Source organism: Electrophorus electricus, chromosome 21, assembly GCF_041902795.1.
Source record: "Electrophorus electricus isolate QZ-2024a chromosome 21, ASM4190279v1, whole genome shotgun sequence".
NCBI lineage: Eukaryota > Metazoa > Chordata > Actinopteri > Gymnotiformes > Gymnotidae > Electrophorus > Electrophorus electricus.
In genome coordinates, this window is record NC_137517.1 from 15,887,501 (window position 1) to 15,899,790 (window position 12,290).

A 12,290-nucleotide genomic window follows, 5' to 3' on the forward strand; every position below is an offset into this window, starting at 1 on the left:
AATTTACTGATGTACACATTATAGAATATTTACATTATGCTTAAATATAAGATGTGGATATAGTTGTGTCAGTGCAAATGTTGATGTACTAGAATTGCAAAGTATGCTCTGTTTAAGATGGTGAGATGTCCAGATTGGATTGTACTATACACAAGCCAGTATGGAGGTGAGTGGGGTGAAAAGTATATGGTCGTGTGCAGTGCAGTGAGCTGTATAGATATTTAGGACAAGCTCTGGTCTAGGAAGTCTTGTTTTCATCGACCCCCACAGCTATACACATCTGTGGTCTCTCACAGATATAAGGGTTATAAAATTACAGTGGTCACTTTGGCCCTGCTCCACCACAAATGAGCAATAGTTATTTAGGACTGTAAATCAGTGTCCACCAGCTGTGAGATCATGCGATACTTGACTTTTGTCCCATAGTGCGGGTGATGCTACTATGTGGGGACTTTTGATTGGTCAGTGGTGCCTAACATGGTTCTTGGTCAAGATGGGACTGAAGGAAGTCTGGGCTGAAGGTGAAGTGGAGGTGATGGAGGAGCAGAGCTGAGAAGGGAGTTTTGGAGAAACCTCTCCCTTGGACTTGCTCTCTTTTTCTGTTTTCTTCCCTCTCTCTCTCTCTCTCTCTCCTCATCTATTAAGAAACATTCATGTAGTATTCTATATGCTGCATTTCCTTTATTTATAACTTGCCTTGCCTCATTACAATGTCTAACCATTTATTATGTGTAACTAATTAGCTTTTACTATGCGAATAAACTGTTACCTTCAACTCATGTGAAACTCAGCTCTAGCATTGTGTATTACAGATAGCATTATTTAATGTAAATGCTTAAGCACTCACTACCTTGAGTTTAAAAAAAGCTTCGAGTAACTAGAGTGCCAACACCAGTTTCCTGTAGCATATGTGCTGGGCTGTCCGCACCATGCTGTGCATAGACTTTGTTATGCTCCTGTCAAAAAGGAGGCTTAAGTCTAGGCAGCAAAACGGAAGCAATAACAACACAAAAACAATATGGTGACACACACCACAGGTGCTAACCTGGATAGACAGTGGGGATGGTGCTCAAACAAGGAGAAAGAAAATAGCACTACCCTAACTTGAATTGTATTAATCCAACATAATCCAGACACAAAAAAACCTAAGAAGTTGAGGGTTAAGGGTCTTGCTCATCTTGGCAATTTGGTAGCAGCAGGGCTTGAACTAGCATCCTTCTGATTACTAGTTGAGTAACTACCTTAACCACTCAGCTATCACTACCATAAATGGGGGTTTAACAAACACTTATAAATGCTCTATTAAATCAGAATGACTTAGCGGCTTCAACAAGTTGTTGAATGACTTCCAGAAGTTGTTGTGAACAAGTATATGAAGTATATGTGGTCAAAACACTTGAAGGCCATGTGTTTAAAATGTACAAACTGGCACTTTGCATCATAAATAAGTTTGCAAAGGACACACTTTTGCAACACTTTAAAGAATTACCAAGTATGACATAAATGTGAAATAACTAATCGTACCAAGTTGTCAGCGTACGCACTGCTGGTTAAGTTTAAACCCTAAGTGGACCTCCAAGTTCAGGTTCAATAAGTGAAATACCAAGAAGTATTCTGTTAATCAATAGTAGTACAAAACTAGGATTAGTGGTCATTTAAATGCCTCAGGACTCTACAAATAGATCCCTATTCAAGGGAGTTGGGAGCATGAAATTGTCCAAAATATCTTGGTATGCTTCTCTAGAGAAGGCCGCTCACATCCTGGGTGCATTTAGGATTTGGTATTGATAAAGTGCTGGACATATAACTACTTCTAAGCTTAAACTTACTTAAGACTAACCATTTGTTAACCATTAATTCCTTTTGAATTAGAATAAGTTAGAGGTGAGATTTTGGGTAAGACTAGCACAAGGGTCAACATCAAATATACGCTTATAAAGGAAGGCTTAGACAGGCATAGACTTAAGCATAGGGGTTAGGATAACATTCAGTATTTTAACCACTGAACAGTAGCTATGTTACCTATAATACTCAGCCACTCCAAAGTTTCTACTGTATTGTAAGCATTTACAATCTTTTAAAATGTTTTTTTTAATTTACATCCATTCTGTCTACATTTTAGAGTTCCTTTATTGAGAGCAACATATTTTCATTCACCTCATGGCTTCAGTTTGTAACACACAAAAAACAAAACAGGTCTTTAGAGTGTAGTGCACGTTTTAATTTCATATTCCCACATGTTCTATAGTCAAGTGTTCAGTTGTAAAATATAGTCCTCCCACTCAGACTTCTTGCTGATTTTTATAAGGAGCAAACTGCTAGGAAATCAACTTTAATCAAAATTTTGGTAACCTGCCTCTTCCCCTGCACTATGTTTTTGAATTACTACCTCATGGTTGCTATAGCGATGTCCCACATGTGGATCAGTGAGGCTCCGAGGTTCTTTTATGCCTGCAGCCATCAGATTCCTGTAAGGACATTCCCAAGTGAATTCAGCAAATGGACTTATGTTAATCTAGTTCATTTGCTTCTATGTTAATCCATTTTTAATGGTTTACAAGCATGTCTATATCTATGCGGTTTGTATTATATGTGTAATATAATGTAGTTTACATGTGACAAGCTAAGTAACAAATTAGACAGACATGAATAAAGTGTTTTCAGTTCACTTCAGTTCATCTGCCTGCCACATTCCTCCACAGGTCTCACCCCAACCATTTCACACCTGGTTTTATCTCTGGAACACATTCCACATTCTTAAACTCCTCATTCCAAAAAATAGTGGCTTTCCTTATTTAGTTATTACAGGAGAGCAGCAGGAGATTGGAGCCTTGGCACCATCTACTGGACACCCGTTTTCCCATTCTTACAATTTCCCATCTACTAAATGGGGTAGATTGTGCAATTTATATACAGGTCTGTAAATATTACATTTTACAACTATATTTTCTAACATAGGTTTTGTTTTTATACAGTTTAATGGCTTTTATGTTTTTATTAGGCTTTTGTACAAACAGCCCAGTGTGTCTGTGTGTATATATGTGTACTTGCTTACGTGTGTGTGCATGCAACAGCAGGAAAGATGTCATCACAGTGACCCCATGGCAAGCTTTAGTGGTAAATGGTTAAAAAAAAAAAAAAGACCCACTATAAATGGTGATAAATGTAAGACAAACTACAAAAACACAGGGACACAGCCTGCGATAGAAGGCACATCTGCTCCTGATAAGAGGGGAGCACTTCCCCAGCAGTGAGAGACAGACACGAGAGAAGACTTCCTCATGCTAGAGGCAGGAAAGGCAACAGGAAAATCTTGTATTTGAAGCTACCAACTGTATACGAACGAAAGGTACATGTGGCGCACACCAACGCTTCACGAAGAGTGGCCTTTGTTAGGCAATTATATAGAGTTGATGACACCTGCGGTTGGGTCACGCTAATGATTAATTCCCAGCTTGTGGCCGCCCTCTGGTGGTGGACATCCGGCATTGCTAGCCACCCGTTACAATTATGTTTTCACCACGCCTCTCTCAAAGGGTGTGTTGTGCGCCATTTGTTAACCACCTGGGGGTTGTTATGTCTTTGTTATGCTCTTTATAAGGCGTTTGTGTTTTATAAGCACCTTGTGTCATATATCTCGGTGATGCAATGTGATCCGATTGCTCAACTTTGGAAAGCAAATATATTTGTAGTAAACATGCTAATCAGTCTTCATAAATGTCAGTCTGTATCAAAGGACTTCCACAAGCAGAATCACATCCTTATTCTGGAACATGGATATTCAAGTTTGCTTACACCCAAAAATGACATCAGATAAGAGCAACGTGTGAGGATGGAGTGTTCTGAGTGTAGATGTGTCAGTTCAGTTTGTTCTGAGGTCCTGGCACAACTTAAAGACTTTTTTTTTTTACTGATGTAATTAATATGCACAGCAATCTTTTACCCACAAGCAGAAGAAATGTCAGTGGCATAAAATCTGAATACAATTGAGATGAAATGGAGAAACGGATGAAAAGTCAAGGTGTAACAGGGTGTGATCCAGTCCCACTCAGAATTGGTGTTTATATCTGGTATAAATGACCCAGCTTTAAAAAATAAAAAATAAAAAAACCACACACTTGGAACTCACACAATGAATATGTACATTTGTACACTGTTGAGTAAAATCTTTGACTAAAATATTTTTTACATAAAACATCAATATTTTTTGGGGGTAGTGGAAATTTTATTCATTACATTGTAAATAATATTATTTACATGGGAACAGGAATATCCTCAAATGTGGGATTATATTTGAATATATTTAAATACATTAAAAAATGATTAAATTATCAAGCTGTCATGTCGGCCAAACCCCAAGCACACTATAACTCCTAACGTGCTGTTCGTCACACGGCTACCGACTCAACCAATCATACATTCCTTCAGATCCTCATCACCCGTTTCCCTACTTTCAACTGTATATAAACCTTCTTAGAACTTACCAGTATTGCCAAATATTGCCACTAGTTTCAACTGTGCTTACTGAGCAGTCTTTGACTTCTATCCTGTGTATCGATTTTTGCCTGCCCCTTTTTTGGAATAGTTTGCCTGGTGTATGATTGATCTCTGGTTTTTAACTTGAACTGTTTACCTTTATGATTTGGATTACCCCTGTCTTGGCTTGGTTTTGATCTTATTCACCCATTATGAATTTGGAATACAATAAATGTATTACTCTACATCTGCGAGCACCTGGCCTTGCTTGTCCAGTCGCACCAGACGTAATCATAGTCATAACTAAAGTTACTCTGGTTAATTTGGGTACTTTTTAAACACATAGTAAAGGCTGAGTGAGAACCTATACAATATGGGACTTTCCAAAATGGGGGGATGGACAACTGTCAGAGAGAATAGAATACACTTGTCAACAAAATGACTTATTGCTTGATTTTGATTGATTGACAGCTGTCAATCACCCACCCCACTCCCCTACCCATGCTGGAATACACATTTAGAAAAATATTATGTAATGACTTTAGGCCAAAAAGCATAGTCTATACTCCGACTCCTACGATTAGGCTAAAATCAGGTCTCATATCCTATACCCAGACTCCTATGGGTGCAGGTCATTGGAGCTGTGATCAGGAACCTACTGGATAGTTATTGATGACGATATGAGGGAAAACTGCTACGCCTGCGCTATTCACCACCCTAGTCACCATCAACACATGCCAGTATGATCTCGATGACTCCTTTCAGCCTCAATGCACCGAGACTGATAAAGAAACTGTTTAAGCTATGGCTAACCCACACACTGTCCAGAGGTTTGAAGCTCTGCGGAATTCAGATACCTTCATCCTCGAGCAAGATTTAGGGTATCGCTGAGGTAGTAGTAACTGACCTGCAAGAGGAAGAGAACATCAAAGCCGCTCTCAGAGATCAAAGAAAAAAACAAAACAAATAGAAGTCACAGCGTGCGGGAGAATGTGCACAAAGATGTCATGGACTACTGGAATCTGCAGGAACACCTGAACCAGGGTAATGTGGTCATATGGGAAACCTCATCGACACCTGCTCTGGTCCTTCACCTGAGAAAAGAGCTGATGAAGCAGTTGATCATGCTGTAATGCAAAACCATTGAAATCAGAGTCAGAACAGGATGAGACACCAATAAGATCAAAACTGTATCTATTCTCTAGTATCCGAAGCTAATAATACGTTATCCTTTACATGCATATATAATTCACGTTCCTTTTGAATTGTTTGAAAAGTTAGATTAATGTAAAAATGGGCATGTATTATACATATTCACCTATGTAATTGATGTTTGTGTTTTGAAACTAAGTAAAGATGAAAAGGTTGATGTATATAAACCTGTCACAGGATGCTCCCCCCACACTAGTCACATGGTATGGGCTGCCACAAGCAGTGAGATTCACAACTGTGTTATTTGTAACCACAGGGTTTAGTGTTATGTTTGTCTGTGTATAAACCCCTGCTAGTGTGTGCGACGTTGTTGCTCATTGTCTATGGATGCCTGTGTAACTATCGTTAATATTTGTGAGACCACTGTTGACATTGTAGCCTGTGTTTATGTTCATGCTATTTAATGTGAGTTGTCTGTAGTTGTGTTAACCGTTAATGTGAGTGACACCGTCCTCTTATATGTTCAATGTTAATAAATGGGTGTCACAGCTGAGGGAGTGTCCTGCGGCACTCGGGCAAACATCACAAAACCTGCTTTCATTTTTAGCTGAACATAAAACCTCTTTTGCTGAAAAGATTTTAATAAAACCATATTCCATTCTAGCAGTCTCTTCATTGTGTTTCATTCAGTTCACTATGACTGAAGGTCTGCTGAATAATAGTTACTGTACTCCTCAAACCCCTGGTCCTATGAAGGGGTCAAGAGTCTGAAAAGGTTTGTAGTGAATTAAATCGGTAAAAGGGTTGATAAGGAAATCAAACTGGTTAGCAGCTCAGGATGCAGACACCCTACTTAAACCAAACTCTGAAATTGAAAACGTAACAGCCATTGTAAAAAAGAGATTACAATGGCAAGCCGATATGGTGGACATGACCAACTTCAGAGAATAATGATTTTATACACACACAGTCCAAGTAAGTTTGGCTATGGAGGTTTCCAAAGCCTTTGTTTTGATTCTAATAGAAGGCAGAGTCTTAAAAAACTTCATATTGTTGAAGGGAAAGAATTTAACAAAGGTTTCAAAACAATGAAAAACCATAACACTCACTTTGCTACTGGAATGGGGTGAACGGTTCAACAGGACATTGAAAATCAAAATGTGGAGATACTTCACAGCCATCAATACAAGAAATACATTGATGTGGTGCAGCATCAAAATGAAACTCACAGACGTGAATGAGGGAAATTCCTTCAAGGTGTTTGAAACCTTGTACAGGTTGTTTCAACCAAAAGAAGTGAAAACTAAGCTTCAAGTTTAGAGTCGGCGATCTCGTCAGAATTTCATTAAAAAGACAAAGGAAACATGCGATCAGAATTTATGAATGTTATTTTACAGAGACCCTCCCATATACAAATTATGGGATTATGATGGGGAAATATAGAAGGGTGTAACAGTGGGGGTTAAGGAGGAGGACACATGTGCAGAGATGAGCGAGATTTATCAGGGACAAATCCAGAGTCGTAGTCATCAGTAGTCCAGGGTCAGTTTACCAATACGGAGATTACAGGGATACATGATAAATCAAAAACACATGAAGGCAAACAGGGGAAATGGGCTCTAAAAGAGGCTAGGTGTTATGAACCCCTTGAACCACTCAGCCCTGCACAGCCACACCCACTCACCCGACCTGACTCACCAGAGTTCTAGCACACACCTGATTCTCATTCTCCTCATTACTGCTCCTTTATAAGCTTCCCTCACCTGTGTTCACATTGCAAATATTGCTAATCCTATATGGCATACTGAGCATTTCAGAATCTTGCATTCCTGGTTATTGACTCCTGCCTGCTTTTTAGACCTCATCTCCCGCCTGACCCTTGGACACTACCCATGTTTTGACCCTGGACCAACCCGACCACGCTTACCTGCCTGATTCCATAGATTCATTTGATTTTTGAAAATAAACCCTCATGCAATTGGATAGTCATGTGTGGCTAGGATAAACACAAAGGTATGGAGTGCAAACTTACAGATAGGGGTTTTCAAAAACATCCATGCAGGCATTCAAGGAACAGTAAAAAAGAAAAAAACACAGGCCATCAGACAGGGTTTAAATACATGAACTAATGAACACTAAACAAGGCACAGGTGCAAATCATGAACAGTGAAAACCAAAACAAGGACTGGAACGGAATGGAGAAAGAAACATGACAAGGAAACCATGGAACATGAACAATAGGAGCGACCAACCATGAAAAAGGGACCTTTTATGAAGAAAAGCTCCAAAGGATTATAGTGGGAAAAGACAAAGCCTTTATAATAGAAAGGATTCCATCTGGAAAAAAATAGGAACCAAGAAAAGATATACTTATTCAAGTGGGTTGGGTGTCCCAATAAGTTTAATCCAATTCCAAGTTAAAAGGGATTTAGAAGCAGGGAGTTGGAGACTAGAAGAAGAATTATAGTCATCACTATTAGAGCAAGAAGGGGAAGGAGGTGAATCATGCAGTGAATACAAAGATTTAGATTTTTTAATATTTTACAGTTTTTGACAAACCCCATTAGGAATGGTTGAATACGGTGTACTTAATTCAGTTATGGCAAGCAGCAATTCATACCACCCTAAAGGTCACTGATCATCAATCTTTTGGGTTGCTGTTAGGTTTTTAAGCAAAGTCCAACATGTGCGATCCCTTAAGTTTTTCCTTTGAAAATAAACTCTCCTTCATCGTTCCACAATGCTACATTACCAGATTTAGTGATTTTGTGCATGATGTAGGAAGCATTGTTATGGCTCTCACAGGGACGTTACCTATAACCTCTTTAGCCATTTAATCTTCACCCATTTGTCCATTTTCTTCAGTCACCGTTTTATTTTCAGGTTCGGCGGGGAGGGATAGGGTCACTCGAGCCGTTTCTTCTTCTCCAACTATGTTTAAAAATCTTTGCAACCCCAAAGCATAAAATGTTGCCATTTCATAAAGTTTCAAGTCAGACCTGGTTAAAATGTTCTGCATCACATTGTCTAAGCCATTTTCCACAGTCTGTCTTAAATTTTCTTTACCGGACATGATGTTTCTAAGTTAATCCAACTGATGATGTGAAACCAAACACATCTTCTCAGCACTCTCCTGTGTCACCTTTGCGTGAAGCTATCAAACTGCTTATAAAGGGTATTACTATGCTAAGCAAGGGTAAGAGGAAACCTCCAGACTGGTTAATAGCTTTTCTATTTGTAGCTATAGACGCTTTTTTATTAGCAAACAATTTTGCACCTTTTCTGTCTTTTCAAAAGCCGATGCTGGTGATCCTTCAGAGGGATGTTACTGTGGTGTAGGTTAAAAGCCAATTTGCAGATGGAAAGTATGAGATCAGTTGACGCCTTACATAATATAACCTTCCACCACTGGGGGGAATGAAGGGTATTTGGCATCGGTAGATTTGACTTTAGTCATGTAGACATACGTGGCGGGAGTAACTATGCCTCTCTTAGTTACATGGCCATCTCCATGCTCTTCGTGAATGTGTCGAAGGCTTTTGATTCAGTTTCGCATCATACACTTCTGTCCACTGTGGAGGTGTCTGGTATCCCTCCACCTTTGACGAACTACCTTCGCTACCTTTATGACCATGCCCAAGTCCAGTTAGGATCGCGATCTGTTATATGTGGGCAAGGAGTGAGGCAAGGTGATCCCCTTGCACCTCTTCTCTTCATACTGACACTGGACATTCTCTTGAAGGAATCTCTCCCGGAGATTGGCTTTTGTTTGGACGGGCCGATAATTAGTTCTTTGGCCTATGCCGATGATCTGGTGTTGTTTGCCGGAAAGCCGGAAAGATTGCAAGAGAAATTGGATGGGCTGGGCAAGTCACTTTCGATGGCTGGGATGAGGCTTAATGCAAAGAAATAATTCGGGCTATCTATAGTGAAGGATGGAAAACAGAAACGCATGATGCTTCTTCCTGCCATTTATCGATATGGGGCTGACTGAATCCACCAGTTGGGTATGGATGAGGTGGTTCACTATCTCAGGTTGGACTTCAACTGGAAAGGGAGGGTGACTCCCAAACATACAAGGAAATTAGAGAATGGTCTGCAGGAATTGTCAAAGGCACCATTGAAGCCTTACCAGGGATTGGTGCTGCTTAGGACCGTTCTGATTCCAAAATTGACACACGAACTGATATTGGGGAATGCACATCGTAACACCTTGAAGAAAAGGAACATCCTGGTGAGGTGCTATGTCCGAAGGTGGCTTCAGCTACCTAAGGACACGCCCCTCAGGTACCTCCACATGAATACTAAAGATGGAGGAATCGGCATTCCGTGTTTTGGCATGTCGATTCCTATGCTACAGAAGAACCGCTTTTCCAAGTTGGCAATTAGCCAAAGTCCTGTGGTGGAGGTGATTAAACATCAAAGGTCCTATGGTTATATATTAAAGTCAATCAATCAAGTATGCCGTATAAATGGACTTGTGGTATCATCGAAAGCTGAGGTTCGAGAAGCATGGGCAAATTATCTGGCCTGTTCCGTGGATGGGAAGGAGTTGGATGTGCAAGATATTGACCCAGCCAGTCACTTCTGGCTGAAGTCACCTGAGAAAGTTGTATACCCCGAAGATGGAGACGGGGAAACAGAAAGGGGTGGCCTTTTATCAACTAAGGCACAATGCGGTAGAGGTTTTAACTGACAAGTGATGGATCGATCTTACCATGGCGCTTGTCACCAAGTGGAGACATTGAATCATATTCTCCAGATTTGTGACATTACCCATGACACTAGATGCGCACGACATTATCGGATTGTGCAGAGGGTTGAGCAGACATTGCAGAAGCAGAAGATTCAAGTATGGACCAAACGTAGGGTCCCAGCATCGACTTCATTCATCAAACCAGACTTGCTAGTGACAACTGGCGATAGGCTCTGTGTTGGATGTGTCAGTAGTGTCTGGTAGCCGCATGGCAGAGACCTGAGGCCTGCTTTCCTGGTGTGAATCACAGTCTAGTATCAAGCATCTGCCAATCATCGTATCAAGTCGTGGCCAGTTATTTGGCCTTTCCGGACGTGGGCTGAGAGCACTCGGTTTCACGAGATGAGATCTGACTGATTTATGTCTGCTTGCTATCTCAGGATCACTGAAATGTTATGACCTCTACACGCGTGGAACAAGTTCTGGTCGGAGTTGTTTTAAGATGATCTCTATCAGCTAATATGACTTGCCTGCAATATTGGCAACGAGGTTCAGCGACATTGCTGTCACTAACAGGGATGCCTCAGGATCTCTTGGGGATGGACTTATTCTCAAGATTTCCTGATAATAAATGATAGTAGACATATTTTCAATATTTTAAAGCTTTTTTCTTAGGACCGTACACCGCAGGGGTTCTCCAATGAAAACACACTTGATCTAAGACGAAGCTCTTTTGGCGTTTGAGCTTTCAAGTCTACAAATAAATATCCATAAGGTCTACAGGTGATGTGTTGAAAATGTTTTATAAAGTATTTAGCATTACAGGGATACATCTGATGAACCAGTACACTCATCTGTGACTTGTCTCTGGGGTTCTTAAAATAAAATAATTTAGTTTGTGTTCAGGTTGCTAGTTCTGCTGGTCTGTAAAAACATATTTTTTACCAAATACAACACAGTTTCCTGTGATGAGTGTATTTTGAAAGGCCTTTTCTACTTAATTTTTAATAGCATTATTCATCAAATTGTCTAAAATTAGGTTAGTCTTGCTGAGGCGAAACGCTTCATTATAACACAAAGATTCAGGTATTCCCTGAACAAAATGAATGTTTATTTTATTCATCATCTCCTCCTACAGAGGTTGACGACATGTATAACACAGTACAATTTTACCAGTAACTTTAGACAATGTCTCATTACAATTTTCATGTAATGAATTGATGAAAAAAGATTTTCCACTATTGCTAGGACCACAAATGATACATGAAAATGATACTTGCATCCTAACATCAAAACAATGACTTAGACATTTTACAGTAACAAAAAAACAAAAAGAATGCTGTATACAATCAGATTCTTAATACCCATACAAGAGTCTTGAGTCCTAAAATCAGACAACAAAATACGTTTGTCATAAACGATCCTGCATCTTCTCACTTGTGATTTGTTTCTCAAGAGAAAGTGCTTTTTTATCCCTCATGATTTGTTTGTGGGTGGTTGTAAGCACTCTAGTTTGATCATCGCTTTTCACACAATCGTCAACCAGTTCTGTCACAGATTTTATTCTGACAAAAACATATCAACAAAAGAAAATTAATAAGACAATAAAAAAAGAAACAATGCAATTATCATATGGTAAACTAAGACAAATATTTCTAGCTTGCTTATCCAAAGGCCACTGACTTGTTTAAGAAATTAAAATTTTTAAAAAATTGCCTTTTTTTAATGATATTTGGATTTGTGGGCATGTGTGTATGCGAGCTATGTGTTTGGGGCTAGAAAGAGTTCTAAGGTAAATCAGGGCATTTCATATTTCTAATTCTTACCACCCTATAGATTAGGGCTTTCAACACTATTTATTGTTATTGCTTGCTGCCTTGATGCAGATCCATCAGACTGAACTTTTTCTCCTTCATCAAATTCAGTTCCCTAAAAGGAAGTATTTATATTTCCATAACATTTTGAT